General features: G+C 42.2%; 80 non-coding genes across 80 annotated transcripts; all 80 read left to right on the forward strand.

The window, feature by feature from the left end:
• Positions 1–107: 107 nt before the first annotated feature.
• Positions 108–189, forward strand: Trnas-uga. Its single transcript has one exon. It is a non-coding gene; the product is annotated as a tRNA-Ser (tRNA).
• Positions 190–592: 403 nt separating this feature from the next.
• Positions 593–674, forward strand: Trnas-aga. The gene has a single exon. It is a non-coding gene; the product is annotated as a tRNA-Ser (tRNA).
• A 70-nt stretch (positions 675–744) lies between these two features.
• On the forward strand, positions 745–826 carry Trnas-aga. Its single transcript has one exon. It is a non-coding gene; the product is annotated as a tRNA-Ser (tRNA).
• Positions 827–1392: 566 nt separating this feature from the next.
• Positions 1393–1474, forward strand: Trnas-aga. The gene has a single exon. It is a non-coding gene; the product is annotated as a tRNA-Ser (tRNA).
• A 226-nt stretch (positions 1475–1700) lies between these two features.
• On the forward strand, positions 1701–1782 carry Trnas-uga. The gene has a single exon. It is a non-coding gene; the product is annotated as a tRNA-Ser (tRNA).
• Positions 1783–2041: 259 nt separating this feature from the next.
• Trnas-aga lies at positions 2042–2123 on the forward strand. Its single transcript has one exon. It is a non-coding gene; the product is annotated as a tRNA-Ser (tRNA).
• Positions 2124–2515: 392 nt separating this feature from the next.
• Trnas-uga lies at positions 2516–2597 on the forward strand. The gene has a single exon. It is a non-coding gene; the product is annotated as a tRNA-Ser (tRNA).
• A 251-nt stretch (positions 2598–2848) lies between these two features.
• On the forward strand, positions 2849–2930 carry Trnas-aga. Its single transcript has one exon. It is a non-coding gene; the product is annotated as a tRNA-Ser (tRNA).
• Positions 2931–3000: 70 nt separating this feature from the next.
• Trnas-aga lies at positions 3001–3082 on the forward strand. The gene has a single exon. It is a non-coding gene; the product is annotated as a tRNA-Ser (tRNA).
• A 226-nt stretch (positions 3083–3308) lies between these two features.
• Positions 3309–3390, forward strand: Trnas-uga. Its single transcript has one exon. It is a non-coding gene; the product is annotated as a tRNA-Ser (tRNA).
• Positions 3391–3793: 403 nt separating this feature from the next.
• Trnas-aga lies at positions 3794–3875 on the forward strand. The gene has a single exon. It is a non-coding gene; the product is annotated as a tRNA-Ser (tRNA).
• Positions 3876–3945: 70 nt separating this feature from the next.
• Positions 3946–4027, forward strand: Trnas-aga. The gene has a single exon. It is a non-coding gene; the product is annotated as a tRNA-Ser (tRNA).
• Positions 4028–4253: 226 nt separating this feature from the next.
• Positions 4254–4335, forward strand: Trnas-uga. The gene has a single exon. It is a non-coding gene; the product is annotated as a tRNA-Ser (tRNA).
• A 408-nt stretch (positions 4336–4743) lies between these two features.
• On the forward strand, positions 4744–4825 carry Trnas-uga. Its single transcript has one exon. It is a non-coding gene; the product is annotated as a tRNA-Ser (tRNA).
• Positions 4826–4903: 78 nt separating this feature from the next.
• Trnas-uga lies at positions 4904–4985 on the forward strand. Its single transcript has one exon. It is a non-coding gene; the product is annotated as a tRNA-Ser (tRNA).
• Positions 4986–5063: 78 nt separating this feature from the next.
• Positions 5064–5145, forward strand: Trnas-uga. Its single transcript has one exon. It is a non-coding gene; the product is annotated as a tRNA-Ser (tRNA).
• Positions 5146–5221: 76 nt separating this feature from the next.
• Positions 5222–5303, forward strand: Trnas-uga. The gene has a single exon. It is a non-coding gene; the product is annotated as a tRNA-Ser (tRNA).
• Positions 5304–5562: 259 nt separating this feature from the next.
• On the forward strand, positions 5563–5644 carry Trnas-uga. Its single transcript has one exon. It is a non-coding gene; the product is annotated as a tRNA-Ser (tRNA).
• A 78-nt stretch (positions 5645–5722) lies between these two features.
• On the forward strand, positions 5723–5804 carry Trnas-uga. The gene has a single exon. It is a non-coding gene; the product is annotated as a tRNA-Ser (tRNA).
• A 259-nt stretch (positions 5805–6063) lies between these two features.
• Trnas-aga lies at positions 6064–6145 on the forward strand. Its single transcript has one exon. It is a non-coding gene; the product is annotated as a tRNA-Ser (tRNA).
• A 226-nt stretch (positions 6146–6371) lies between these two features.
• Trnas-uga lies at positions 6372–6453 on the forward strand. The gene has a single exon. It is a non-coding gene; the product is annotated as a tRNA-Ser (tRNA).
• Positions 6454–6712: 259 nt separating this feature from the next.
• On the forward strand, positions 6713–6794 carry Trnas-aga. Its single transcript has one exon. It is a non-coding gene; the product is annotated as a tRNA-Ser (tRNA).
• A 392-nt stretch (positions 6795–7186) lies between these two features.
• Positions 7187–7268, forward strand: Trnas-uga. Its single transcript has one exon. It is a non-coding gene; the product is annotated as a tRNA-Ser (tRNA).
• Positions 7269–7347: 79 nt separating this feature from the next.
• On the forward strand, positions 7348–7429 carry Trnas-uga. Its single transcript has one exon. It is a non-coding gene; the product is annotated as a tRNA-Ser (tRNA).
• Positions 7430–7831: 402 nt separating this feature from the next.
• Trnas-aga lies at positions 7832–7913 on the forward strand. The gene has a single exon. It is a non-coding gene; the product is annotated as a tRNA-Ser (tRNA).
• A 70-nt stretch (positions 7914–7983) lies between these two features.
• On the forward strand, positions 7984–8065 carry Trnas-aga. Its single transcript has one exon. It is a non-coding gene; the product is annotated as a tRNA-Ser (tRNA).
• Positions 8066–8291: 226 nt separating this feature from the next.
• Positions 8292–8373, forward strand: Trnas-uga. Its single transcript has one exon. It is a non-coding gene; the product is annotated as a tRNA-Ser (tRNA).
• Positions 8374–8776: 403 nt separating this feature from the next.
• On the forward strand, positions 8777–8858 carry Trnas-aga. Its single transcript has one exon. It is a non-coding gene; the product is annotated as a tRNA-Ser (tRNA).
• A 70-nt stretch (positions 8859–8928) lies between these two features.
• On the forward strand, positions 8929–9010 carry Trnas-aga. Its single transcript has one exon. It is a non-coding gene; the product is annotated as a tRNA-Ser (tRNA).
• Positions 9011–9236: 226 nt separating this feature from the next.
• Trnas-uga lies at positions 9237–9318 on the forward strand. Its single transcript has one exon. It is a non-coding gene; the product is annotated as a tRNA-Ser (tRNA).
• Positions 9319–9726: 408 nt separating this feature from the next.
• On the forward strand, positions 9727–9808 carry Trnas-uga. Its single transcript has one exon. It is a non-coding gene; the product is annotated as a tRNA-Ser (tRNA).
• A 78-nt stretch (positions 9809–9886) lies between these two features.
• Trnas-uga lies at positions 9887–9968 on the forward strand. Its single transcript has one exon. It is a non-coding gene; the product is annotated as a tRNA-Ser (tRNA).
• A 78-nt stretch (positions 9969–10046) lies between these two features.
• On the forward strand, positions 10047–10128 carry Trnaf-aaa. The gene has a single exon. It is a non-coding gene; the product is annotated as a tRNA-Ser (tRNA).
• Positions 10129–10204: 76 nt separating this feature from the next.
• On the forward strand, positions 10205–10286 carry Trnas-uga. Its single transcript has one exon. It is a non-coding gene; the product is annotated as a tRNA-Ser (tRNA).
• A 259-nt stretch (positions 10287–10545) lies between these two features.
• Positions 10546–10627, forward strand: Trnas-aga. Its single transcript has one exon. It is a non-coding gene; the product is annotated as a tRNA-Ser (tRNA).
• Positions 10628–11000: 373 nt separating this feature from the next.
• On the forward strand, positions 11001–11082 carry Trnas-aga. Its single transcript has one exon. It is a non-coding gene; the product is annotated as a tRNA-Ser (tRNA).
• Positions 11083–11313: 231 nt separating this feature from the next.
• On the forward strand, positions 11314–11395 carry Trnas-uga. The gene has a single exon. It is a non-coding gene; the product is annotated as a tRNA-Ser (tRNA).
• Positions 11396–11470: 75 nt separating this feature from the next.
• Trnas-uga lies at positions 11471–11552 on the forward strand. Its single transcript has one exon. It is a non-coding gene; the product is annotated as a tRNA-Ser (tRNA).
• Positions 11553–11650: 98 nt separating this feature from the next.
• Positions 11651–11732, forward strand: Trnas-gga. Its single transcript has one exon. It is a non-coding gene; the product is annotated as a tRNA-Ser (tRNA).
• Positions 11733–12732: 1000 nt separating this feature from the next.
• On the forward strand, positions 12733–12814 carry Trnas-aga. Its single transcript has one exon. It is a non-coding gene; the product is annotated as a tRNA-Ser (tRNA).
• Positions 12815–13045: 231 nt separating this feature from the next.
• Positions 13046–13127, forward strand: Trnas-uga. The gene has a single exon. It is a non-coding gene; the product is annotated as a tRNA-Ser (tRNA).
• A 75-nt stretch (positions 13128–13202) lies between these two features.
• Positions 13203–13284, forward strand: Trnas-uga. Its single transcript has one exon. It is a non-coding gene; the product is annotated as a tRNA-Ser (tRNA).
• Positions 13285–13543: 259 nt separating this feature from the next.
• Trnas-aga lies at positions 13544–13625 on the forward strand. Its single transcript has one exon. It is a non-coding gene; the product is annotated as a tRNA-Ser (tRNA).
• Positions 13626–13846: 221 nt separating this feature from the next.
• Positions 13847–13928, forward strand: Trnas-aga. The gene has a single exon. It is a non-coding gene; the product is annotated as a tRNA-Ser (tRNA).
• A 79-nt stretch (positions 13929–14007) lies between these two features.
• Positions 14008–14089, forward strand: Trnas-aga. The gene has a single exon. It is a non-coding gene; the product is annotated as a tRNA-Ser (tRNA).
• A 374-nt stretch (positions 14090–14463) lies between these two features.
• On the forward strand, positions 14464–14545 carry Trnas-aga. The gene has a single exon. It is a non-coding gene; the product is annotated as a tRNA-Ser (tRNA).
• A 231-nt stretch (positions 14546–14776) lies between these two features.
• Positions 14777–14858, forward strand: Trnas-uga. The gene has a single exon. It is a non-coding gene; the product is annotated as a tRNA-Ser (tRNA).
• Positions 14859–15272: 414 nt separating this feature from the next.
• Positions 15273–15354, forward strand: Trnas-aga. Its single transcript has one exon. It is a non-coding gene; the product is annotated as a tRNA-Ser (tRNA).
• A 225-nt stretch (positions 15355–15579) lies between these two features.
• On the forward strand, positions 15580–15661 carry Trnas-uga. Its single transcript has one exon. It is a non-coding gene; the product is annotated as a tRNA-Ser (tRNA).
• A 259-nt stretch (positions 15662–15920) lies between these two features.
• Positions 15921–16002, forward strand: Trnas-aga. The gene has a single exon. It is a non-coding gene; the product is annotated as a tRNA-Ser (tRNA).
• A 73-nt stretch (positions 16003–16075) lies between these two features.
• On the forward strand, positions 16076–16157 carry Trnaf-aaa. Its single transcript has one exon. It is a non-coding gene; the product is annotated as a tRNA-Ser (tRNA).
• A 259-nt stretch (positions 16158–16416) lies between these two features.
• On the forward strand, positions 16417–16498 carry Trnas-aga. Its single transcript has one exon. It is a non-coding gene; the product is annotated as a tRNA-Ser (tRNA).
• Positions 16499–16723: 225 nt separating this feature from the next.
• Trnas-uga lies at positions 16724–16805 on the forward strand. The gene has a single exon. It is a non-coding gene; the product is annotated as a tRNA-Ser (tRNA).
• A 74-nt stretch (positions 16806–16879) lies between these two features.
• Positions 16880–16961, forward strand: Trnas-uga. The gene has a single exon. It is a non-coding gene; the product is annotated as a tRNA-Ser (tRNA).
• Positions 16962–17220: 259 nt separating this feature from the next.
• Positions 17221–17302, forward strand: Trnas-aga. The gene has a single exon. It is a non-coding gene; the product is annotated as a tRNA-Ser (tRNA).
• Positions 17303–17524: 222 nt separating this feature from the next.
• Positions 17525–17606, forward strand: Trnas-aga. The gene has a single exon. It is a non-coding gene; the product is annotated as a tRNA-Ser (tRNA).
• Positions 17607–17989: 383 nt separating this feature from the next.
• Trnas-aga lies at positions 17990–18071 on the forward strand. The gene has a single exon. It is a non-coding gene; the product is annotated as a tRNA-Ser (tRNA).
• Positions 18072–18302: 231 nt separating this feature from the next.
• On the forward strand, positions 18303–18384 carry Trnas-aga. Its single transcript has one exon. It is a non-coding gene; the product is annotated as a tRNA-Ser (tRNA).
• Positions 18385–18610: 226 nt separating this feature from the next.
• Trnas-uga lies at positions 18611–18692 on the forward strand. The gene has a single exon. It is a non-coding gene; the product is annotated as a tRNA-Ser (tRNA).
• Positions 18693–18951: 259 nt separating this feature from the next.
• On the forward strand, positions 18952–19033 carry Trnas-aga. The gene has a single exon. It is a non-coding gene; the product is annotated as a tRNA-Ser (tRNA).
• A 225-nt stretch (positions 19034–19258) lies between these two features.
• On the forward strand, positions 19259–19340 carry Trnas-uga. Its single transcript has one exon. It is a non-coding gene; the product is annotated as a tRNA-Ser (tRNA).
• Positions 19341–19599: 259 nt separating this feature from the next.
• Trnas-aga lies at positions 19600–19681 on the forward strand. The gene has a single exon. It is a non-coding gene; the product is annotated as a tRNA-Ser (tRNA).
• Positions 19682–19907: 226 nt separating this feature from the next.
• Trnas-uga lies at positions 19908–19989 on the forward strand. Its single transcript has one exon. It is a non-coding gene; the product is annotated as a tRNA-Ser (tRNA).
• A 259-nt stretch (positions 19990–20248) lies between these two features.
• Trnas-aga lies at positions 20249–20330 on the forward strand. The gene has a single exon. It is a non-coding gene; the product is annotated as a tRNA-Ser (tRNA).
• Positions 20331–20722: 392 nt separating this feature from the next.
• On the forward strand, positions 20723–20804 carry Trnas-uga. The gene has a single exon. It is a non-coding gene; the product is annotated as a tRNA-Ser (tRNA).
• A 403-nt stretch (positions 20805–21207) lies between these two features.
• On the forward strand, positions 21208–21289 carry Trnas-aga. Its single transcript has one exon. It is a non-coding gene; the product is annotated as a tRNA-Ser (tRNA).
• Positions 21290–21359: 70 nt separating this feature from the next.
• Trnas-aga lies at positions 21360–21441 on the forward strand. Its single transcript has one exon. It is a non-coding gene; the product is annotated as a tRNA-Ser (tRNA).
• A 231-nt stretch (positions 21442–21672) lies between these two features.
• On the forward strand, positions 21673–21754 carry Trnas-uga. Its single transcript has one exon. It is a non-coding gene; the product is annotated as a tRNA-Ser (tRNA).
• Positions 21755–21828: 74 nt separating this feature from the next.
• Trnas-uga lies at positions 21829–21910 on the forward strand. Its single transcript has one exon. It is a non-coding gene; the product is annotated as a tRNA-Ser (tRNA).
• Positions 21911–22319: 409 nt separating this feature from the next.
• Positions 22320–22401, forward strand: Trnas-uga. Its single transcript has one exon. It is a non-coding gene; the product is annotated as a tRNA-Ser (tRNA).
• Positions 22402–22479: 78 nt separating this feature from the next.
• Positions 22480–22561, forward strand: Trnas-uga. Its single transcript has one exon. It is a non-coding gene; the product is annotated as a tRNA-Ser (tRNA).
• Positions 22562–22639: 78 nt separating this feature from the next.
• Trnas-uga lies at positions 22640–22721 on the forward strand. The gene has a single exon. It is a non-coding gene; the product is annotated as a tRNA-Ser (tRNA).
• Positions 22722–22971: 250 nt separating this feature from the next.
• On the forward strand, positions 22972–23053 carry Trnaf-aaa. The gene has a single exon. It is a non-coding gene; the product is annotated as a tRNA-Phe (tRNA).
• Positions 23054–23284: 231 nt separating this feature from the next.
• On the forward strand, positions 23285–23366 carry Trnas-uga. Its single transcript has one exon. It is a non-coding gene; the product is annotated as a tRNA-Ser (tRNA).
• Positions 23367–23464: 98 nt separating this feature from the next.
• On the forward strand, positions 23465–23546 carry Trnas-uga. Its single transcript has one exon. It is a non-coding gene; the product is annotated as a tRNA-Ser (tRNA).
• Positions 23547–23622: 76 nt separating this feature from the next.
• Trnas-uga lies at positions 23623–23704 on the forward strand. Its single transcript has one exon. It is a non-coding gene; the product is annotated as a tRNA-Ser (tRNA).
• A 419-nt stretch (positions 23705–24123) lies between these two features.
• Positions 24124–24205, forward strand: Trnas-uga. Its single transcript has one exon. It is a non-coding gene; the product is annotated as a tRNA-Ser (tRNA).
• A 250-nt stretch (positions 24206–24455) lies between these two features.
• Trnaf-aaa lies at positions 24456–24537 on the forward strand. The gene has a single exon. It is a non-coding gene; the product is annotated as a tRNA-Phe (tRNA).
• A 70-nt stretch (positions 24538–24607) lies between these two features.
• On the forward strand, positions 24608–24689 carry Trnas-aga. The gene has a single exon. It is a non-coding gene; the product is annotated as a tRNA-Ser (tRNA).
• A 231-nt stretch (positions 24690–24920) lies between these two features.
• Positions 24921–25002, forward strand: Trnas-uga. Its single transcript has one exon. It is a non-coding gene; the product is annotated as a tRNA-Ser (tRNA).
• The last annotated feature ends 19 nt before the right edge of the window (positions 25003–25021 follow it).

Here is a 25021-nt window from a genome sequence, read left to right on the forward strand (position 1 = left end):
CTTCCCGCGCAGGTTCGAACCCTGCCGGCAACGATACATTTTTCGACATTTTGTTTGAAGAATCCCTGATCAAAATAAAAAAAAAGAAGCTATTTGAAAAATCCAAGGTTGAGGTGGCCGAGTGGTTAAGGCGATGGACTTGAAATCCAATGGGATCTTCCCGCGCAGGTTCGAACCCTGCCCGCAACGGTTCTTTTTTTCTGCAAACACATTTCAAATACTTTATTGATCCAGTTACAATTTCGATGCACTTTTATTATTTAAAAAAAGTAGGGACAAACATCCAAGGTTTCGGTGGCCAAGGAGTTAAGGCGTTATACTCAAAATCCCATGGGATCTACCCTCGCAGGATCGAATCCTGCCCGCAACGATATATTTTTGTTTGAAAAATCCCTGATCAAAAACACAAAGAGGTAAAAATGCTATTTGAAAAGTCCAAGGTTGGGGTGGCCGAGTGGTTAAGACGTTGGACTAAAAATTCAATGCGATCTTCCCGCGCAGATTAGAGTCCTGCCCGCAACGATATATTTTTGTTTAAAAAATCCCTGTCCAAAATAACAAAGAGGTAAATATGCTATTTGAAAAATCCAAGGTTGCGGTGGCCGAGTGGTTAAGGCGTTGGACTAGAAATCCAATGGGATCTTCCCGCGCAGGTTCGAATCCTGCTCGCAACGATACATTTTTGTTTGAAAAATCCCTGATCAAAATAACAAAGAGGTAAAAAAGCTATTTGAAAAATCCAAGGTTGCGGTGGCCGAGTGGTGAAGGCGTTGGACAAGAAATCCAATGGGATCTTCCCGCGCAGGTTCGAATCCTGCTCGCAACGATACATTTTTGTTTGAAAAATCCCTGATCAAAATAACAAAGAGGTAAAAAAGCTATTTGAAGAATCCAAGGTTGGGGAGGCCGAGTGGTTAAGGCGTTGGATTAGAAATCCAATGGGATCTTCCCGCGCAGGTCCGGATCCTGCCCGCAACGATACATTTTTCGACATTTTGTTTGAAGAATCCCTGATCAAAATAAAAAAAAGAAGCTATTTGAAAAATCCAAGGTTGAGGTGGCCGAGTGGTTAAGGCGATGGACTTGAAATCCAATGGAATCTTACCGCACAGGTTAGAGCCCTGCCCGCAACGGTTCTTTTTTCTTAAGACATATTTCTAATACTTTATTGATCCAGTTGAAATTTCGATGCAGTTTTATTATTTAAAAAAAGTAGGGACGAACATCCAAGGTTGCGGTGGCCGAGGAGTTAAGGCGTTGGACTAGAAATCTAATGGGATCTTCCCGCGCAGGTTCGAATCCTGCCCACAACGATAAATTTTTCAACATTTTGTTTGAACAATCCCTGAACAAAATAGCAAAGCGGAAATGAAGCTAATTCAAAAATCCAATGTTGCGGTGGCCGAGTGGTTAAGGCGTTGGACTAGAAATCCAATGGGATCTTCCCGCGCAGGTTCAAATCCTGCTCGCAACGATACATTTTTGTTTGAAAAATCCCTGATCAAAATAACAAAGAGGTAAAAAAGCTATTTGAAGAATCCAAGGTTGGGGAGGCAGAGTGGTTAAGGCGTTGGATTAGAAATCCAATGGGATCTTCCCGAGCAGGCCCGAATCCTGCCCGCAACGATACATTTTTCGACATTTTGTTTGAAGAATCCCTGATCAAAATAAAAAAAAAGAAGCTATTTGAAAAATCCAAGGTTGAGGTGGCCGAGTGGTTAAGGCGATGGACTTGAAATCCAATGGGATCTTACCGCACAGGTTCGAACCCTGCCCGCAACGGTTCTTTTTTCTTAAAACATATTTCTAATACTTTATTGATTCAGTTGAAATTTCGATGCAGTTTTATTATTTAAAAAAAGTAGGGACGAACATTCAAGGTTGCGGTGGCCGAGGAGTTAAGGCGTTGGACTAGAAATCTAATGGGATCTTCCCGCGCAGGTTCGAATCCTGCCCACAACGATAAATTTTTCAACATTTTGTTTGAACAATCCCTGAACAAAATAGCAAAGCGGAAATGAAGCTAATTCAAAAATCCAATGTTGCGGTGGCCGAGTGGTTAAGGCGTTGGACTAGAAATCCAATGGGATCTTCCCGCGCAGGTTCGAATCCTGCTCGCAACGATACATTTTTGTTTGAAAAATCCCTGATCAAAATAACAAAGAGCTAAAAAAGCTATTTGAAGAATCCAAGGTTGGGGAGGCCGAGTGGTTAAGGCGTTGGAATAGAAATCCAATGGGATCTTCCCGCGCAGGCCCGAATCCTGCCCGCAACGATAAATTTTTCGACATTTCGTTTGAAGAATCCTTGTTCAGAATAACAAAGAGGAAATAGAGCTCTTTTAAAAATCTAATGTTGCGGTGGCCGAGTGGTTAAACCGTTGGAATAGAAATCCAATGGGATCTTCCCGCGCAGGCTCGAATCCTGCCCGCAACGATAAAGTTTTCGACATTTTGTTTGAAGAATCCCTGATCAAAATAAAAAAGAAGAAAAGAAGCGATTTGAAAAATCCAAGGTTGCGGTGGCCGAGTGGTTAAGGCGTTGGACTTGAAATCCAATGGGATCTTCCCGCGCAGGTTCGAACCCTGCCCGCAACGGTTCTTTTTTTCTGCAAACACATTTCAAATACTTTATTGATCCAGTTACAATTTCGATGCAGTTTTATTATTTAAAAAAAGTAGGGACAAACATCCAAGGTTTCGGTGGCCGAGGAGTTAAGGCGTTATACTCAAAATCCCATGGGATCTACCCTCGCAGGATCGAATCCTGCCCGCAACGATATATTTTTGTTTAAAAAATCCCTGTCCAAAATAACAAAGAGGTAAATATGCTATTTGAAAAATCCAAGGTTGCGGTGGCCGAGTGGTTAAGGCGTTGGACTAGAAATCCAATGGGATCTTCCCGCGCAGGTTCGAATCCTGCTCGCAACGATACATTTTTGTTTGAAAAATCCCTGATCAAAATAACAAAGAGGTAAAAAAGCTATTTGAAAAATCCAAGGTTGCGGTGGCCGAGTGGTGAAGGCGTTGGACTAGAAATCCAATGGGATCTTTCCGCGCAGGTTCGAATCCTGCTCGCAACGATACATTTTTGTTTGAAAAATCCCTGATCAAAATAACAAAGAGGTAAAAAAGCTATTTGAACAATCCAAGGTTGGGGAGGCCGAGTAGTTAAGGCGTTGGAATAGAAATCCAATGGGATCTTCCCGCGCAGGTTCGAACCCTGCCGGCAACGATACATTTTTCGACATTTTGTTTGAAGAATCCCTGATCAAAATAAAAAAAAAGAAGCTATTTGAAAAATCCAAGGTTGAGGTGGCCGAGTGGTTAAGGCGATGGACTTGAAATCCAATGGGATCTTCCCGCGCAGGTTCGAACCCTGCCCGCAACGGTTCTTTTTTTCTGCAAACACATTTCAAATACTTTATTGATCCAGTTACAATTTCGATGCACTTTTATTATTTAAAAAAAGTAGGGACAAACATCCAAGGTTTCGTTGGCCAAGGAGTTAAGGCGTTATACTCAAAATCCCATGGGATCTACCCTCGCAGGATCGAATCCTGCCCGCAACGATATATTTTTGTTTGAAAAATCCCTGATCAAAAACACAAAGAGGTAAAAATGCTATTTGAAAAGTCCAAGGTTGGGGTGGCCGAGTGGTTAAGACGTTGGACTAAAAATTCAATGCGATCTTCCCGCGCAGATTAGAGTCCTGCCCGCAACGATATATTTTTGTTTAAAAAATCCCTGTCCAAAATAACAAAGAGGTAAATATGCTATTTGAAAAATCCAAGGTTGCGGTGGCCGAGTGGTTAAGGCGTTGGACTAGAAATCCAATGGGATCTTCCCGCGCAGGTTCGAATCCTGCTCGCAACGATACATTTTTGTTTGAAAAATCCCTGATCAAAATAACAAAGAGGTAAAAAAGCTATTTGAAAAATCCAAGGTTGCGGTGGCCGAGTGGTGAAGGCGTTGGACTAGAAATCCAATGGGATCTTCCCGCGCAGGTTCGAATCCTGCTCGCAACGATACATTTTTGTTTGAAAAATCCCTGATCAAAATAACAAAGAGGTAAAAAAGCTATTTGAACAATCCAAGGTTGGGGAGGCCGAGTAGTTAAGGCGTTGGAATAGAAATCCAATGGGATCTTCCCGCGCAGGTTCGAACCCTGCCCGCAACGATACATTTTTCGACATTTTGTTTGAAGAATCCCTGATCAAAATAAAAAAAAAGAAGCTATTTGAAAAATCCAAGGTTGAGGTGGCCGAGTGGTTAAGGCGATGGACTTGAAATCCAATGGGATCTTACCGCACAGGTTCGAACCCTGCCCGCAACGGTTCTTTTTTCTTTAAACATATTTCTAATACTTTATTGATCCAGTTGAAATTTCGATGCAGTTTTATTATTTAAAAAAAGTAGGGACGAACATCCAAGGTTGCGGTGGCCGAGGAGTTAAGGCGTTGGACTAGAAATCCAATGGGATCTTCCCGCGCAGGTTCGAATCCTGCTAGCAACGATACATTTTTGTTTTAAAAATCCCTGATCAAAATAACAAAGAGGTAAAAAAGCTATTTGTAAAATCCAAGGTTGGGGAGGACGAGTAGTTAAGGCGTTGGAATAGAAATCCAATGGGATCTTCCCGCGCAGGCTCGAATCCTGCCCGCAACGATAAAGTTTTAGACATTTTGTTTGAAGAATGTCTGATCAAAATAAAAAAGAAAAAAAGCTATTTCAAAAATCCAAGGTTGCGGTGGCCGAGTGGTTAAGGCGTTGGACTTGAAATCCAATGGGGTATTCCCGCGCAGGTTCGAACCCTGCCCGCAACGATACATTTTTCGACATTTTGTTTTAAGAATCCCTGATCAAAATAAAAAAAAGAAAAGAAGCTCTTTAAACAATCCAAGGTTGCGGTTGCCGAGTGGTTAAGGCGTTGGACTTGAAATCCAATGGGATCTTCCCGAGCAGGTTCGAACCCTGCCCGCAACGATACATTTTTCGACATTTTGTTTTAAGAATCCCTGATCAAAATAAAAAAAAGAAAAGAAGCTCTTTCAACAATCCAAGGTTGCGGTGGCCGAGTGGTTAAAGCGTTGGACTTGAAATCCAATGGGATCTTCCCGCGCAGGTTCGAACCCTGCCCGCAACGATACATTTTTCGACATTTTGTTTTAAGAATCCCTGATCAAAATAAAAAAGAAAAGAAGCTATTTCAAAAATCCAAGGTTGCGGTGGCCGAGTGGTTAAGGCGATGGACTTGAAATCCAATGGGATCTTACCGCGCAGGTTCGAACCCTGCACGCAACGGTTCTTTTTTCTTCAAACAAATTTCTAACACTTTATTGACCCAGTTTCAATTTCGATGCAGTTTTACCATTTAAAAAAAGTAGGGACGAACATCCAAGGTTGCCGTGGCCGAGTGGTTAAAGCGTTGGACTAGAAATCCAATGGGATCTTCCCGCGCAGGTTCGAATCCTGCCCACAACGATACATTTTTCAACATTTTGTTTGAACAATCCCTGAACAAAATAGCAAAGCGGAAATGAAGCTAATTCAAAAATCCAATGTTGCGGTGGCCGAGTGGTTAAACCGTTGGACTTGAAATCCAATGGGATCTTCCCATTCAGGTTCGAATCCTGCCCGCAACGATACATTTTTCGGCATTTTCTTTGAAGAATACTTAATCAAAATAAAAAAGAAGAAAAAAAGCTATTCAAAAATCCAAGGTTGCGGTGGCCGAGTGGTTAAGGCGTTAGACTTGAAATCCAATGGGGTCTTCCCGCGCAGGTTCGTACCCTGCCCGCAACGGTTCTTTTTTCTTCAAACACATTTCTAATACTTTATTGATCCAGTTGAAATTTCGATGCAGTTTTATTATTTAAAAAAAGTAGGGACGAACATCCAAGGTTGCGGTGGCAGAGGAGTTAAGGCGTTGGACTAGAAATCTAATGGGATCTTCCCGCGCAGGTTCGAATCCTGCCCACAACGATAAATTTTTCAACATTTTGTTTGAACAATCCCTGAACAAAATAGCAAAGCGGAAATGAAGCTAATTCAAAAATCCAATGTTGCGGTGGCCGAGTGGTTAAGGCGTTGGACTAGAAATCCAATGGGATCTTCCCGCGCAGGTTCAAATCCTGCTCGCAACGATACATTTTTGTTTGAAAAATCCCTGATCAAAATAACAAAGAGGTAAAAAAGCTATTTGAAGAATCCAAGGTTGGGGAGGCCGAGTGGTTAAGGCGTTGGATTAGAAATCCAATGGGATCTTCCCGCGCAGGCCCGAATCCTGCCCGCAAAGATACATTTTTCGACATTTTGTTTGAAGAATCCCTGATCAAAATAAAAAAAAAGAAGCTATTTGAAAAATCCAAGGTTGAGGTGGCCGAGTGGTTAAGGCGATGGACTTGAAATCCAATGGGATCTTACCGCACAGGTTCGAACCCTGCCCGCAACGGTTCTTTTTTCTTAAAACATATTTCTAATACTTTATTGATTCAGTTGAAATTTCGATGCAGTTTTATTATTTAAAAAAAGTAGGGACGAACATCCAAGGTTGCGGTGGCCGAGGAGTTAAGGCGTTGGACTAGAAATCTAATGGGATCTTCCCGCGCAGGTTCGAATCCTGCCCACAACGATAAATTTTTCAACATTTTGTTTGAACAGTCCCTGAACAAAATAGCAAAGCGGAAATGAAGCTAATTCAAAAATCCAATGTTGCGGTGGCCGAGTGGTTAAGGCGTTGGACTAGAAATCCAATGGGATCTTCCCGCGCAGGTTCGAATCCTGCTCGCAACGATACATTTTTGTTTGAAAAATCCCTGATCAAAATAACAAAGAGCTAAAAAAGCTATTTGAAGAATCCAAGGTTGGGGAGGCCGAGTGGTTAAGGCGTTGGAATAGAAATCCAATGGGATCTTCCCGCGCAGGCCCGAATCCTGCCCGCAACGATAAATTTTTCGACATTTCGTTTGAAGAATCCTTGTTCAGAATAACAAAGAGGAAATAGAGCTCTTTTAAAAATCTAATGTTGCGGTGGCCGAGTGGTTAAACCGTTGGAATAGAAATCCAATGGGATCTTCCCGCGCAGGCTCGAATCCTGCCCGCAACGATAAAGTTTTCGACATTTTGTTTGAAGAATACCTGATCAAAATAAAAAAGAAGAAAAGAAGCGATTTGAAAAATCCAAGGTTGCGGTGGCCGAGTGGTTAAGGCGTTGGACTTGAAATCCAATGGGATCTTCCCGCGCAGGTTCGAACCCTGCCCGCAACGATACATTTTTCGACATTTTGTTTGAAGAATCCCTGATCAAAATAAAAAAGAAGAAAAGAAGCGATTTGAAAAATCCAAGGTTGCGGTGGCCGAGTGGTTAAGGCGTTGGACTTGAAATCCAATGGGATCTTCCCGCGCAGGTTCGAACCCTGCCCGCAACGGTTCTTTTTTCTGCAAACACATTTCAAATACTTTATTGATCCAGTTACAATTTCGATGCAGTTTTATTATTTAAAAAAAGTAGGGACAAACATCCAAGGTTTCGGTGGCCGAGGAGTTAAGGCGTTATACTCAAAATCCCATGGGATCTACCCTCGCAGGATCGAATCCTGCCCGCAACGATATATTTTTGTTTGAAAAATCCCTGATCAAAAACACAAAGAGGTAAAAATGCTATTTGAAAAGTCCAAGGTTGGGGTGGCCGAGTGGTTAAGACGTTGGACTAAAAATTCAATGCGATCTTCCCGCGCAGATTAGAGTCCTGCCCGCAACGATATATTTTTGTTTAAAAAATCCCTGTCCAAAATAACAAAGAGGTAAATATGCTATTTGAAAAATCCAAGGTTGCGGTGGCCGAGTGGTTAAGGCGTTGGACTAGAAATCCAATGGGATCTTCCCGCGCAGGTTCGAATCCTGCTCGCAACGATACATTTTTGTTTGAAAAATCCCTGATCAAAAAAACAAAGAGGTAAAAAAGCTATTTGAAAAATCCAAGGTTGCGGTGGCCGAGTGGTGAAGGCGTTGGACTAGAAATCCAATGGGATCTTCCCGCGCAGGTTCGAATCCTGCTCGCAACGATACATTTTTGTTTGAAAAATCCCTGATCAAAATAACAAAGAGGTAAAAAAGCTATTTAAACAATCCAAGGTTGGGGAGGCCGAGTAGTTAAGGCGTTGGAATAGAAATCCAATGGGATCTTCCCGCGCAGGTTCGAACCCTGCCCGCAACGATACATTTTTCGACATTTTGTTTGAAGAATCCCTGATCAAAATAAAAAAAAAGAAGCTATTTGAAAAATCCAAGGTTGAGGTGGCCGAGTGGTTAAGGCGATGGACTTGAAATCCAATGGGATCTTCCCGCGCAGGTTCGAACCCTGCCCGCAACGGTTCTTTTTTTCTGCAAACACATTTCAAATACTTTATTGATCCAGTTACAATTTCGATGCAGTTTTATTATTTAAAAAAAGTAGGGACAAACATCCAAGGTTTCGGTGGCCGATGAGTTAAGGCGTTATACTCAAAATCCCATGGGATCTACCCTCGCAGGATCGAATCCTGCCCGCAACGATATATTTTTGTTTGAAAAATCCCTGATCAAAAACACAAAGAGGTAAAAATGCTATTTGAAAAGTCCAAGGTTGGGGTGGCCGAGTGGTTAAGACGTTGGACTAAAAATTCAATGCGATCTTCCCGCGCAGATTAGAGTCCTGCCCGCAACGATATATGTTTGTTTAAAAAATCCCTGTCCAAAATAACAAAGAGGTAAATATGCTATTTGAAAAATCCAAGGTTGCGGTGGCCGAGTGGTTAAGGCGTTGGACTAGAAATCCAATGGGATCTTCCCGCGCAGGTTCGAATCCTGCTCGCAACGATACATTTTTGTTTGAAAAATCCCTGATCAAAATAACAAAGAGGTAAAAAAGCTATTTGAAAAATCCAAGGTTGCGGTGGCCGAGTGGTGAAGGCGTTGGACTAGAAATCCAATGGGATCTTCCCGCGCAGGTTCGAATCCTGCTCGCAACGATACATTTTTGTTTGAAAAATCCCTGATCAAAATAACAAAGAGGTAAAAAAGCTATTTGAACAATCCAAGGTTGGGGAGGCCGAGTAGTTAAGGCGTTGGAATAGAAATCCAATGGGATCTTCCCGCGCAGGTTCGAACCCTGCCCGCAACGATACATTTTTCGACATTTTGTTTGAAGAATCCCTGATCAAAATTAAAAAAAAGAAGCTATTTGAAAAATCCAAGGTTGAGGTGGCCGAGTGGTTAAGGCGATGGACTTGAAATCCAATGGGATCTTACCGCACAGGTTCGAACCCTGCCCGCAACGGTTCTTTTTTCTTTAAACATATTTCTAATACTTTATTGATCCAGTTGAAATTTCGATGCAGTTTTATTATTTAAAAAAAGTAGGGACGAACATCCAAGGTTGCGGTGGCCGAGTAGTTAAGGCGTTGGGCTAGAAATCCAATGGGATCTTCCCGCGCAGGTTCGAATCCTGCTAGCAACGATACATTTTTGTTTTAAAAATCCCTGATCAAAATAACAAAGAGGTAAAAAAGCTATTTGAAAAATCCAAGGTTGGGGAGGACGAGTAGTTAAGGCGTTGGAATAGAAATCCAATGGGATCTTCCCGCGCAGGCTCGAATCCTGCCCGCAACGATAAAGTTTTAGACATTTTGTTTGAAGAATGTCTGATCAAAATAAAAAAGAAAAAAAGCTATTTCAAAAATCCAAGGTTGCGGTGGCGGAGTGGTTAAGGCGTTGGACTTGAAATCCAATGGGGTATTCCCGCGCAGGTTCGAACCCTGCCCGCAACGATACATTTTTCGACATTTTGTTTTAAGAATCCCTGATCAAAATAAAAAAAAGAAAAGAAGCTCTTTGAACAATCCAAGGTTGCGGTGGCCGAGTGGTTAAGGCGTTGGACTTGAAATCCAATGGGATCTTCCCGCGCAGGTTCGAACCCTGCCCGCAACGATACATTTTTCGACATTTTGTTTTAAGAATCCCTGATCAAAATAAAAAAAAGAAAAGAAGCTCTTTCAACAATCCAAGGTTGCGGTGGCCGAGTGGTTAAGGCGTTGGACTTGAAATCCAATGGGATCTTCCCGCGCAGGTTCGAACCCTGCCCGCAACGATACATTTTTCGACATTTTGTTTTAAGAATCCCTGATCAAAATAAAAAAGAAAAGAAGCTATTTCAAAAATCCAAGGTTGCGGTGGCCGAGTGGTTAAGGCGATGGACTTGAAATCCAATGGGATCTTACCGCGAAGGTTCGAACCCTGCCCGCAACGGTTCTTTTTTCTTCAAACAAATTTCTAATACTTTATTGATCCAGTTGAAATTTCGATGCAGTTTTATTATTTAAAAAAAGTAGGGACGAACATCCAAGGTTGCGGTGGCCGAGGAGTTAAGGCGTTGGACTAGAAATCTAATGGGATCTTCCCGCGCAGGTTCGAATCCTGCCCACAACGATACATTTTTCGACGCTTTGTTTGAAGAATCCTTGTTCAGAAAAACAAAGCGGAAATGAAGCTAATTCAAAAATCCAATGTTGCGGTGGCCGAGTGGTTAAGGCGTTGGACTAGAAATCTCATGGGATCTTCCCGCGCAGGTTCGAATCCTGCTCGCAACGATACATTTTTGTTTGAAAAATCCCTGATCAAAATAACAAAGAGGTAAAAAAGCTATTGAAGAATCCAAGGTTGGGGAGGCCGAGTGGTTAAGTCGTTGGAATAGAAATCCAATGGGATCTTCCCGCGCAGGCCCGAATCCTGCCCGCAACGATATATTTTTGTTTGTAAAATCCCTGATCAAATAAACAAAGAGGTAAAAATGCTATTTGAAAAATCCAAAGTTGCGGTGGCCGAGTGGTTAAGGCGTTGGACTAGAAATCCAATGGGATCTTCCCGCGCAGGCCCGAATCCTGCCCGCAACGATATATTTTTGTTTAAAAAATCCCTGATCAAAATAACAAAGAGGTAAAAATGCTATTTGAAAAATCCAAGGTTGCGGTGGCCGAGTGGTTAAGGCGTTGGACTAGAAATCCAATGGGATCTTCCCGCGCAGGTTCGAATCCTGCTCGCAACGATACATTTTTGTTTGAAAAATCCCTGATCAAAATAACAAAGAGGTAAAAAAGCTATTTAAAAAATCCAAGGTTGGGGAGGCCGAGTAGTTAAGGCGTTGGAATAGAAATCCAATGGGATCTTCCCGCGCAGGCTCGAATCCTGCCCGCAACGATAAAGTTTTCGACATTTTGTTTGAAGAATGCCTGATCAAAATAAAAAAGAAGAAAAGAAGCTATTTCAAAAATCCAAGGTTGCGGTGGCCGAGTGGTTAAGGCGTTGGACTTGAAATCCAATGGGATCTTCTCGCACAGGTTCGAACCCTGCCCGCAACGATACATTTTTCGACATTTTGTTTGAAGAATCCCTGATCAAAATAAAAAAAAAAGAAGCTATTTGAAAAATCCAAGGTTGAGGTGGCCGAGTGGTTAAGGCGATGGACTTGAAATCCAATGGGATCTTACTGCACAGGTTCGAACCCTGCCCGCAACGGTTCTTTTTTCTTAAAACATATTTCTAATACTTTATTGATCCAGTTGAAATTTCGATGCAGTTTTATTATTTAAAAAAAGTAGGGACGAACATCCAAGGTTGCGGTGGCCGAGGAGTTAAGGCGTTGGACTGGAAATCTAATGGGATCTTCCCGCGCAGGTTCGAATCCTGCCCACAACGATAAATTTTTCAACATTTTGTTTGAACAATCCCTGAACAAAATAGCAAAGCGGAAATGAAGCTAATTCAAAAATCCAATGTTGCGGTTACCGAGTGGTTAAGGCGTTGGACTAGAAATCCAATGGGATCTTCACGCGCAGGTTCGAATCCTGCTCGCAACGATACATTTTTGTTTGAAAAATCCCTGATCAAAATAACAGAGGTAAAAAAGCTATTTGAAGAATCCAAGGTTGGGGAGGCCGAGTGGTTAAGTCGTTGGAATAGAAATCCAATGGGATCTTCCCGCGGAGGCCGGAACCTGCCCGGAAGGATAAATTGTTCGACATTTTGTTTGAAGAATGCCTGATCAAAAAAAAAAAAAGAAGCTATTTCAAAAATCCAAGGTTGCGGTGGCCGAGCGGTTAAGGCGTTGGACTAGAAATCTAATGGGATCTTCCCGCGCAGGTTCGAATCCTGTCCACAACGATACATTTTTCGACGCTTTGTTTGAAGAATCCTTGTTCAGAAAAACAAAGCGGAAATGAAGCTAATCCAAAAATCCAATGTTGCGGTGGCCGAGTGGTTAAGGCGATGGACTAGAAATCCAATGGGATCTTCACGCGCAGGTTCGAATCCTGCTCGCAACGATACATTTTTGTTTGAAAAATCCCTGATCAAAATAACAAAGAGGTAAAAAAGCTATTTGAAGAATCCAAGGTTGGGGAGGCCGAGTGGTTAAGGCGTTGGATTAGAAATCCAATGGGATCTTCCCGCGCAGGCCCGAATCCTGCCCGCAACGATATATTTTTGTTTGTAAAATCCCTGATCAAAAAAACAAAGAGGTAAAAATGCTATTTGAAAAATCCAAGGTTGCGGTGGCCGAGTGGTTAAGGCGTTGGACTAGAAATCCAATGGGATCTTCCCGCGCAGGCCCGAATCCTGCCCGCAACGATAAATTTTTGTTTAAAAAATCCCTGATCAAAATAACAAAGAGGTAAAAATGCTATTTGAAAAATCCAAGGTTGCGGTGGCCGAGTGGTTAAGGTGTTGGACTAGAAATCCAATGGGATCTTCCCGCGCAGGTTCGAATACTGCTCGCAACGATACATTTTTGTTTGAAAAATCCCTGATCAAAATAACAAAGAGGTAAAAAAGCTATTTAAAAAATCCAAGGTTGGGGAGGCCGAGTAGTTAAGGCGTTGGAAAAGAAATCCAATGGGATCTTCCCGCGCAGGCTCGAATCCTGCCCGCAACGATAAAGTTTTCGACATTTTGTTTGAAGAATGCCTGATCAAAATAAAAAAGAAGAAAAAAAGCTATTTCAAAAATCCAAGGTTGCGGTGGCCGAGTGGTTAAGGCGTTGGACTTGAAATCCAATGGGATCTTCCCGCGCAGGTTCGAACCCTGCCCGCAACGATACATTTTTCGACATTTTGTTTGAAAAATCCCTGATCAAAATAAAAAAAAAAGAAGCTATTTGAAAAATCCAAGGTTGAGGTGGCCGAGTGGTTAAGGCGATGGACTTGAAATCCAATGGGATCTTACCGCACAGGTTCGAACCCTGCCCGCAACGGTTCTTTTTTCTTAAAACATTTTTCTAATACTTTATTGATCCAGTTGAAATTTCGATGCAGTTTTATTATTTAAAAAAAGTAGGGACGAACATCCAAGGTTGCGGTGGCCGAGGAGTTAAGGCGTTGGACTAGAAATCTAATGGTATCTTCCCGCGCAGGTTCGAATCCTGCCCACAACGATAATTTTTTCAACATTTTGTTTGAACAATCCCTGAACAAAATAGCAAAGCGGAAATGAAGCTAATTCAAAAATCCAATGTTGCGGTGGCCGAGTGGTTAAGGCGTTGGACTAGAAATCCAATGGGATCTTCCCGCGCAGGTTCGAATCCTGCTCGCAACGATACATTTTTGTTTGAAAAATCCCTGATCAAAATAACAGAGGTAAAAAAGCTATTTGAAGAATCCAAGGTTGGGGAGGCCGAGTGGTTAAGTCGTTGGAATAGAAATCCAATGGGATCTTCCCGCGCAGGCCGGAACCTGCCCGCAACGATAAATTGTTCGACATTTTGTTTGAAGAATGCCTGATCAAAAAAAAAAAAGAAGCTATTTCAAAAATCCAAGGTTGCGGTGGCCGAGCGGTTAAGGCGTTGGACTAGAAATCTAATGGGATCTTCCCGCGCAGGTTCGAATCCTGCCCACAACGATACATTTTTCGACGCTTTGTTTGAAGAATCCTTGTTCAGAAAAACAAAGCGGAAATGAAGCTAATCCAAAAATCCAATGTTGCGGTGGCCGAGTGGTTAAGGCGTTGGACTAGAAATCCAATGGGATCTTCACGCGCAGGTTCGAATCCTGCTCGCAACGATACATTTTTGTTTGAAAAATCCCTGATCAAAATAACAAAGAGGTAAAAAAGCTATTTGAAGAATCCAAGGTTGGGGAGGCCGAGTGGTTAAGTCGTTGGAATAGAAATCCAATGGGATCTTCCCGCGCAGGCCCGAATCCTGCTCGCAACGATATATTTTTGTTTGTAAAATCCCTGATCAAAAAAACAAAGAGGTAAAAATGCTATTTGAAAAGTCCAAGGTTGCGGTGGCCGAGTGGTTAAAGCGTTGGACTAAAAATGCAATGCGATCTTTCCGCGCAGATTAGAGTCCTGCCCGCAACGATATATTTTTGTTTAAAAAATCCCTGATCAAAATAACAAAGAGGTAAAAATGCTATTTAAAAAATCCAAGGTTGCGGTGGCCGAGTGGTTAAGGCGTTGGACTAGAAATCCAATGGGATCTTCCCGCGCAGGTTCGAATCCTGCTCGCAACGATACATTTTTGTTTGAAAAATCCGTGATCAAAATAACAAAACGGTAAAAAGGCTATTTGAAAAATCCAAGGTTGGGGAGGCCGAGTAGTTAAGGCGTTGGAATAGAAATCCAATGGGATCTTCCCGCGCAGGCTCGAATCCTGCCCGCAACGATAAAGTTTTCGACATTTTGTTTGAAGAATGCCTGATCAAAATAAAAAAGAAGAAAAGAAGCTATTTCAAAAATCCAAGGTTGCGGTGGCCGAGTGGTTAAGGCATTGGACTTGAAATCCAATGGGATCTTCCCGTGCAGGTTCGAACCCAGCCCGCAACGATACATTTTTCGGCATTTTGTTTGAAGAATCCCTGATCAAAATAAAAAAAAGAAGCTATTTGAAAAATCCAAGGTTGAGGTGGCCGAGTGGTTAAGGCGATGGACTTGAAATCCAATGGGATCTTACCGCACAGGTTCGAACCCTTCCCGCAACGGTTCTTTTTTCTTAAAACATTTTTCTAATACTTTATTGATCCAGTTGAAATTTCGATGCAGTTTTATTATTTAAAAAAAGTAGGGACGAACATCCAAGGTTGCGGTGGCCGAGTAGTTAAGGCGTTGGACTAGAAATCTAATGGGATCTTCCCGCGCAGGTTCGAATCCTGCCCACAACGATAAATTTTTCAACATTTTGTTTGAACAATCCCTGAACAAAATAGCAAAGCGGAAATGAAGCTAATTCAAAAATCCAATGTTGCGGTGGCCGAGTGGTTAAGGCGTTGGACTAGAAATCCAATGGGATCTTCCCGCGCAGGTCCGAATCCTGCTCGCAACGATACATTTTTGTTTGAAAAATCCCTGATCAAAATAACAAAGAGGTAAAAAAGCTATTTGAAGAATCCAAGGTTGGGGAGGCCGAGTGGTTAAGGCGTTGGATTAGAAATCCAATGGGATCTTCCCGCGCAGGCCCGAATCCTGCCCGCAACGATACATTTTTCGACATTTTGTTTGAAGAATCCCTGATCAAAATAAAAAAAAGAAGCTATTTGGAAAATCCAAGGTTGAGGTGGCCGAGTGGTTAAGGCGATGGACTTGAAATCCAATGGGATCTTACCGCACAGGTTCGAGCCCTGCCCGCAACGGTTCTTTTTTCTTAAAACATATTTCTAATACTTTATTGATCCAGTTGAAATTTCGATGCAGTTTTATTATTTAAAAAAAGTAGGGACGAACATCCAAGGTTGCGGTGGCCGAGGAGTTAAGGCGTTGGACTAGAAATCTAATGGGATCTTCCCGCGCAGGTTCGAATCCTGCCCACAACGATAAATTTTTCAACATTTTGTTTGAACAATCCCTGAACAAAATAGCAAAGCGGAAATGAAGCTAATTCAAAAATCCAATGTTGCGGTGGCCGAGTGGTTAAGGCGTTGGACTAGAAATCCAATGGGATCTTCCCGCGCAGGTTCGAATCCTGCTCGCAACGATACATTTTTCGACATTTTGTTTGAAGTATCCCTGATCAAAATAAAAAAAAGAAGCTATTTGAAAAATCCAAGGTTGAGGTGGCCGAGTGGTTAAGGCGATGGACTTGAAATCCAATGGGATCTTACCGCACAGGTTCGAGCCCTGCCCGCAACGGTTCTTTTTTCTTAAAACATATTTCTAATACTTTATTGATCCAGTTGAAATTTCGATGCAGTTTTATTATTTAAAAAAAGTAGGGACGAACATCCAAGGTTGCGGTGGCCGAGGAGTTAAGGCGTTGGACTAGAAATCTAATGGGATCTTCCCGCGCAGGTTCGAATCCTGCCCACAACGATAAATTTTTCAACATTTTGTTTGAACAATCCCTGAACAAAATAGCAAAGCGGAAATGAAGCTAATTCAAAAATCCAATGTTGCGGTGGCCGAGTGGTTAAGGCGTTGGACTAGAAATCCAATGGGATCTTCCCGCGCAGGTTCGAATCCTGCTCGCAACGATACATTTTTGTTTGAAAAATCCCTGATCAAAATAACAAAGAGGTAAAAAAGCTATTTGAAGAATCCAAGGTTGGGGAGGCCGAGTGGTTAAGGCGTTGGATTAGAAATCCAATGGGATCTTCCCGCGCAGGCCCGAATCCTGCCCGCAACGATACATTTTTCGACATTTTGTTTGAAGAATCTCTGATCAAAATAAAAAAAAGAAGCTATTTGAAAAATCCAAGGTTGCGGTGGCCGAGTGGTTAAGGCGTTGGACTTGAAATCCAATGGGATCTTCCCGCGCAGGTTCGAACCCTGCCCGCAACGATACATTTTTCGACATTTTGTTTGAAGAATCCCTGATCAAAATAAAAAAAAAGAAGCTATTTGAAAAATCCAAGGTTGAGGTGGCCGAGTGGTTAAGGCGATGGACTTGAAATCCAATGGGATCTTACCGCACAGGTTCGAACCCTGCCCGCAACGGTTCTTTTTTCTTAAAACATATTTCTAATACTTTATTGATCCAGTTGAAATTTCGATGCAGTTTTATTATTTAAAAAAAGTAGGGACGAACATCCAAGGTTGCGGTGGCCGAGGAGTTAAGGCGTTGGACTAGAAATCTAATGGGATCTTCCCGCGCAGGTTCGAATCCTGCCCACAACGATAAATTTTTCAACATTTTGTTTGAACAATCCCTGAACAAAATAGCAAAGCGGAAATGAAGCTAATTCAAAAATCCAATGTTGCGGTGGCCGAGTGGTTAAGGCGTTGGACTAGAAATCCAATGGGATCTTCCCGCGCAGGTTCGAATCCTGCTCGCAACGATACATTTTTGTTTGAAAAATCCCTGATCAAAATAACAAAGAGGTAAAAAAGCTATTTGAAGAATCCAAGGTTGGGGAGGCCGAGTGGTTAAGTCGTTGGAATAGAAATCCAATGGGATCTTCCCGCGCAGGCCGGAACCTGCCCGCAACGATAAATTGTTCGACATTTTGTTTGAAGAATGCCTGATCAAAAAAAAAAAGAAGCTATTTCAAAAATCCAAGGTTGCGGTGGCCGAGCGGTTAAGGCGTTGGACTAGAAATCTAATGGGATCTTCCCGCGCAGGTTCGAATCCTGCCCACAACGATACATTTTTCGACGCTTTGTTTGAAGAATCCTTGTTCAGAAAAACAAAGCGGAAATGAAGCTAATCCAAAAATCCAATGTTGCGGTGGCCGAGTGGTTAAGTCGTTGGAATAGAAATCCAATGGGATCTTCCCGCGCAGGCCCGAATCCTGCTCGCAACGATATATTTTTGTTTGTAAAATCCCTGATCAAAAAAACAAAGAGGTAAAAATGCTATTTGAAAAGTCCAAGGTTGCGGTGGCCGAGTGGTTAAAGCGTTGGACTAAAAATGCAATGCGATCTTTCCGCGCAGATTAGAGTCCTGCCCGCAACGATATATTTTTGTTTAAAAAATCCCTGATCAAAATAACAAAGAGGTAAAAATGCTATTTAAAAAATCCAAGGTTGCGGTGGCCGAGTGGTTAAGGCGTTGGACTAGAAATCCAATGGGATCTTCCCGCGCAGGTTCGAATCCTGCTCGCAACGATACATTTTTGTTTGAAAAATCCCTGATCAAAATAACAAAACGGTAAAAAGGCTATTTGAAAAATCCAAGGTTGGGGAGGCCGAGTAGTTAAGGCGTTGGAATAGAAATCCAATGGGATCTTCCCGCGCAGGCTCGAATCCTGCCCGCAACGATAAAGTTTTCGACATTTTGTTTGTAGAATGCCTGATCAAAATAAAAAAGAAGAAAAGAAGCTATTTCAAAAATCCAAGGTTGCGGTGGCCGAGTGGTTAAGGCGTTGGACTAGAAATCCAATGGGATCTTCCCGCGCAGGTTCGAATCCTGCTCGCAACGATACATTTTTGTTTGAAAAATCCCTGATCAAAATAACAAAGAGGTAAAAAAGCTATTTGAAGAATCCAAGGTTGGAGAGGCCGAGTGGTTAAGGCGTTGGATTAGAAATCCAATGGGATCTTCCCGCGCAGGCCCGAATCCTGCCGGCAACGATACATTTTTCTACATTTTGTTTGAAGAATCCCTGATCAAAATAAAAAAAAAGAAGCTATTTGAAAAATCCAAGGTTGAGGTGGCCGAGTGGTTAAGGCGGTGGACTTGAAATCCAATGGGATCTTACCGCACAGGTTCGAACCCTGCCCGCAACGGTTCTTTTTTCTTAAAACATATTTCTAATACTTTATTGATCCAGTTGAAATTTCGATGCAGTTTTATTATTTAAAAAAAGTAGGGACGAAAATCCAAGGTTGCGGTGGCCGAGGAGTTAAGGCGTTGGACTAGAAATCTAATGGGATCTTCCCGCGCAGGTTCGAATCCTGCCCACAACGATAAATTTTTCAACATTTTGTTTGAACAATCCCTGAACAAAATAGCAAAGCGGAAATGAAGCTAATTCAAAAATCCAATGTTGCGGTGGCCGAGTGGTTAAGGCGTTGGACTAGAAATCCAATTGGATCTTCCCGCGCAGGTTCGAATCCTGCTCGCAACGATACATTTTTGTTTGAAAAATCCCTGATCAAAATAACAAAGAGGTAAAAAAGCTATTTGAAGAATCCAAGGTTGGGGAGGCCGAGTGGTTAAGGCGTTGGATTAGAAATCCAATGGGATCTTCCCGCGCAGGCCCGAATCCTGCCCGCAACGAGACATTTTTCGACATTTTGTTTGAAGAATCCCTGATCAAAATAAAAAAAAGAAGCTATTTGAAAAATCCAAGGTTGAGGTGGCCGAGTGGTTAAGGCGATGGACTTGAAATCCAATGGGATCTTACCGCACAGGTTCGAGCCCTGCCCGCAACGGTTCTTTTTTCTTAAAACATATTTCTAATACTTTATTGATCCAGTTGAAATTTCGATGCAGTTTTATTATTTAAAAAAAGTAGGGACGAACATCCAAGGTTGCGGTGGCCGAGGAGTTAAGGCGTTGGACTAGAAATCTAATGGGATCTTCCCGCGCAGGTTCGAATCCTGCCCACAACGATAAATTTTTCAACATTTTGTTTGAACAATCCCTGAACAAAATAGCAAAGCGGAAATGAAGCTAATTCAAAAATCCAATGTTGCGGTGGCCGAGTGGTTAAGGCGTTGGACTAGAAATCCAATGGGATCTTCCCGCGCAGGTTCAAATCCTGCCCGCAACGATACATTTTTGTTTGAAAAATCCCTGATCAAAATAACAAAGAGGTAAAAAAGCTATTTGAAGAATCCAAGGTTGGGGAGGCCGAGTGGTTAAGGCGTTGGATTAGAAATCCAATGGGATCTTCCCGCGCAGGCCCGAATCCTGCCCGCAACGATACATTTTTCGACATTTTGTTTGAAGAATCCCTGATCAAAATAAAAAAAAAGAAGCTATTTTAAAAATCCAAGGTTGAGGTGGCCGAGTGGTTAAGGCGATGGACTTGAAATCCAATGGGATCTTACCGCACAGGTTCGAACCCTGCCCGCAACAGTTCTTTTTTCTTAAAACATATTTCTAATACTTTATTGATTCAGGTGAAATTTCGATGCAGTTTTATTATTTAAAAAAAGTAGGGACGAACATCCAAGGTTGCGGTGGCCGAGGAGTTAAGGCGTTGGACTAGAAATCTAATGGGATCTTCCCGCGCAGGTTCGAATCCTGCCCACAACGATAAATTTTTCAACATTTTGTTTGAACAATCCCTGAACAAAATAGCAAAGCGGAAATGAAGCTAATTCAAAAATCCAATGTTGCGGTGGCCGAGTGGTTAAGGCGTTGGACTAGAAATCCAATGGGATCTTCCCGCGCAGGTTCGAATCCTGCTCGCAACGATACATTTTTGTTTGAAAAATCCCTGATCAAAATAACAAAGAGGTAAAAAAGCTATTTGAAGAATCCAAGGTTGGGGAGGCCGAGTGGTTAAGGCGTTGAAATAGAAATCCAATGGGATCTTCCCGCGCAGGCCCGAATCCTGCCCGCAACGATAAATTTTTCGACATTTCGTTTGAAGAATCCTTGTTCAGAATAACAAAGAGGAAATAGAGCTCTTTTAAAAATCTAATGTTGCGGTGGCCGAGTGGTTAAACCGTTGGAATAGAAATCCAATGGGATCTTCCCGCGGAGGCTCGAATCCTGCCCGCAACGATAAAGTTTTCGACATTTTGTTTGAAGAATACCTGATCAAAATAAAAAAGAAGAAAAGAAGCTATTTCAAAAATCCAAGGTTGCGGTGGCCGAGTGGTTAAGGCGTTGGACTTGAAATCCAATGGGATCTTCCCGCGCAGGTTCGAACCCTGCCCGCAACGGTTCTTTTTTTCTGCAAACACATTTCAAATACTTTATTGATCCAGTTACAATTCCGATGCAGTTTTATTATTTATAAAAAGTAGGGACAAACATCCAAGGTTTCGGTGGCCGAGGAGTTAAGGCGTTATACTCAAAATCCCATGGGATCTACCCTCGCAGGATCGAATCCTGTACGCAACGATATATTTTTGTTTGAAAAATCCCTGATCAAAAACACAAAGAGGTAAAAATGCTATTTGAAAAGTACAAGGTTGGGGTGGCCGAGTGGTTAAGACGTTGGACTAAAAATTCAATGCGATCTTCCCGCGCAGATTAGAGTCCTGCCCGCAACGATATATTTTTGTTTAAAAAATCCCTGTCCAAAATAACAAAGAGGTAAATATGCTATTTGAAAAATCCAAGGTTGCGGTGGCCGAGTGGTTAAGGCGTTGGACTAGAAATCCAATGGGATCTTCCCGCGCAGGTTCGAATCCTGCTCGCAACGATACATTTTTGTTTGAAAAATCCCTGATCAAAATAACAAAGAGGTAAAAAAGCTATTTGAAAAATCCAAGGTTGCGGTGGCCGAGTGGTGAAGGCGTTGGACTAGAAATCCAATGGGATCTTCCCGCGCAGGTTCGAATCCTGCTCGCAACGATACATTTTTGTTTGAAAAATCCCTGATCAAAATAACAAAGAGGTAAAAAAGCTATTTGAAAAATCCAAGGTTGGGGAGGCCGAGTAGTTAAGGCGTTGGAATAGAAATCCAATGGGATCTTCCCGCGGAGGCTCGAATCCTGCCCGCAACGATAAAGTTTTCGACATTTTGTTTGAAGAATGCCTGATCAAAATAAAAAAGAAGAAAAGAAGCTATTTCAAAAATCCAAGGTTGCGGTGGCCGAGAGGTTAAGGCGTTGGACTTGAAATCCAATGGGATCTTCCCGCGCAGGTTCGAACCCTGCCCGCAACGATACACTTTTCGACATTTTGTTTGAAGAATCCCTGATCAAAATAAAAAAAAAGAAGCTATTTGAAAAAAACAAGGTTGAGGTGGCCGAGTGGTTAAGGCGATGGACTTGAAATCCAATGGGATCTTACCGCACAGGTTCGAACCCTGCCCGCAACGGTTCTTTTTTTCTTTAAACATATTTCTAATACTTTATTGATCCAGTTGAAATTTCGATGCAGTTTTATTATTTAAAAAAAGTAGGGACGAACATCCAAGGTTGCGGTGGCCGAGGAGTTAAGGCGTTGGACTAGAAATCCAATGGGATCTTCCCGCGCAGGTTCGAATCCTGCTAGCAACGATACATTTTTGTTTGAAAAATCCCTGATCAAAATAACAAAGAGGTAAAAAAGCTATTTGAAAAATCCAAGGTTGGGGAGGACGAGTAGTTAAGGCGTTGGAATAGAAATCCAATGGGATCTTCCCGCGCAGGCTCGAATCCTGCCCGCAACGATAAAGTTTTCGACATTTTGTTTGAAGAATGCCTGATCAAAATAAAAAAGTAAAAAAGCTATTTCAAAAATCCAAGGTTGCGGTGGCCGAGTGGTTAAGGCGTTGGACTTGAAATCCAATGGGATATTCTCGCGCAGGTTCGAACCCTGCCCGCAACGATACATTTTTCGACATTTTGTTTTAAGAATCCCTGATCAAAATAAAAAAAAGAAAAGAAGCTCTTTGAACAATCCAAGGTTGCGGTGGCCGAGTGGTTAAGGCGTTGGACTTGAAATCCAATGGGATCTTCCCGCGCAGGTTCGAACCCTGCCCGCAACGATACATTTTTCGACATTTTGTTTTTAAAATCCCTGATCAAAATAAAAAAAAGAAAAGAAGCTCTTTCAACAATCCAAGGTTGCGGTGGCCGAGTGGTTAAGGCGTTAGACTTGAAATCCAATGGGGTCTCCCCGCGCAGGTTCGTACCCTGCCCGCAACGTTTCTTTTTTCTTCAAACACATTTCTAATACTTTATTGATTCATTTTCAATTTCGATGCAGTTTTATTATTTAAAAAAGGTAGGGACGAACATCCAAGGTTGCGGTGGCCGAGGAGTTAAGGCGTTGGACTAGAAATCCAATGGGATCTTCCCGCGCAGGATCGAATCCTGCCCGCAACGATATATTTTTGTTTGTAAAATCCCTGATCAAAAAAACAAAGAGGTAAAAATGCTATTTGAAAAGTCCAAGGTTGCGGTGGCCGAGTGGTTAAGGCGTTGGACTAAAAATCCAATGGGATCTTCCCGCGCAGGTTCGAATCCTGCTCGCAACGATACATTTTTGTTTGAAAAATCCCTGATAAAAATAACAAAGAGGTAAAAAAGCTATTTAAAAAATTCAAGGTTGGGGAGGCCGAGTAGTTAAGGCGTTGGAATAGAAATCCAATGGGATCTTCCCGCGCAGGCTCGAATCCTGCCCGCAACGATAAAGTTTTCGACATTTTGTTTGAAGAATGCCTGATCAAAATAAAAAAGAAGAAAAGAAGCTATTTCAAAAATCCAAGGTTGAGGTGGCCGAGTGGTTAAGGCGATGGACTTGAAATCCAATGGGATCTTACCGCACAGGTTCGAACCCTGCCCGCAACGGTTCTTTTTTCTTAAAACATATTTCTAATACTTTATTGATCCAGTTGAAATTTCGATGCAGTTTTATTATTTAAAAAAAGTAGGGACAAACATCCAAGGTTGCAGTGGCCGAGTGGTTAAGGCGTTGGACTTGAAATCCAATGGGATCTTCCCGCGCAGGTTCGAACCCTGCCCGCAACGATACATTTTTCGACATTTTGTTTTAAGAATCCCTGATCAAAATAAAAAAGAAAAGAAGCTATTTCAAAAATCCAAGGTTGCGGTGGCCGAGTGGTTAAGGCGATGGACTTGAAATCCAATGGGATCTTACCGCGCAGGTTCGAAGCCTGCCCGCAACGGTTCTTTTTTCTTCAAACAAATTTCTAACACTTTATTGACCCAGGTTCAATTTCGATGCAGTTTTACCATTTAAAAAAAGTAGGGACGAACATCCAAGGTTGCCGTGGCCGAGTGGTTAAAGCGTTGGACTAGAAATCCAATGGGATCTTCCCGCGCAGGTTCGAATCCTGCCCACAACGATACATTTTTCAACATTTTGTTTGAACAATCCCTGAACAAAATAGCAAAGCGGAAATGAAGCTAATTCAAAAATCCAATGTTGCGGTGGCCGAGTGGTTAAACCGTTGGACTCCAAATCTAATGGGATCTTCCCATTCATGTTCGAATCCTGCCCGCAACGATACATTTTTCGGCATTTTCTTTGAAGAATACTTAATCAAAATAAAAAAGAAGAAAAAAAGCTATTCAAAAATCCAAGGATGCGGTGGCCGAGTGGTTAAGGCGTTAGACTTGAAATCCAATGGGGTCTTCCCGCGCAGGTTCGTACCCTGCCCGCAACGGTTCTTTTTTCTTCAAACACTTTTCTAATACTTTATTGATTCATTTTCAATTTCGATGCAGTTTTATTATTTAAAAAAGGTAGGGACGAACATCCAAGGTTGCGGTGGCCGAGGAGTTAAGGCGTTGGACTAGAAATCCCATGGGATCTACCCTGGCAGGATCGAATCCTGCCCGCAACGATATATTTTTGTTTGTAAAATCCCTGATCAAAAAAACAAAGAGGTAAAAATGCTATTTGAAAAGTCCAAGGTTGCGGTGGCCGAGTGGTTAAGGCGTTGGACTAAAAATGCAATGCGATCTTTACGCGCAGATTAGAGTCCTGCCCGCAACGATATGTTTTTGTTTAAAAAATCCCTGATCAAAATAACAAAGAGGTAAAAATGCTATTTGAAAAATCCAAGGTTGCGGTGGCCGAGTGGTTAAGGCGTTGGACTAGAAATCCAATGGGATCTTCCCGCGCAGGTTCGAATCCTGCTCGCAACGATACATTTTTGTTTGAAAAATCCCTGATCAAAATAACAAAGAGGTAAAAAAGCTATTTAAAAAATCCAGGGTTGGGGAAGCCGAGTAGTTAAGGCGTTGGAATAGAAATCCAATGGGATCTTCCCGCGCAGGCTCGAATCCTGCCCGCAACGATAAAGTTTTCGACATTTTGTTTGAAGAATGCCTGATCAAAATAAAAAAGAAGAAAAGAAGCTATTTCAAAAATCCAAGGTTGCGGTGGCCGAGTGGTTAAGGCGTTGGACTTGAAATCCAATGGGAACTTCCCGCGCAGGTTCGAACCCTGCCCGCAACGATACATTTTTCGACATTTT

Source organism: Nematostella vectensis, chromosome 14 (assembly GCF_932526225.1).
Source record: "Nematostella vectensis chromosome 14, jaNemVect1.1, whole genome shotgun sequence".
Taxonomy (NCBI): Eukaryota; Metazoa; Cnidaria; class Anthozoa; order Actiniaria; family Edwardsiidae; genus Nematostella; species Nematostella vectensis.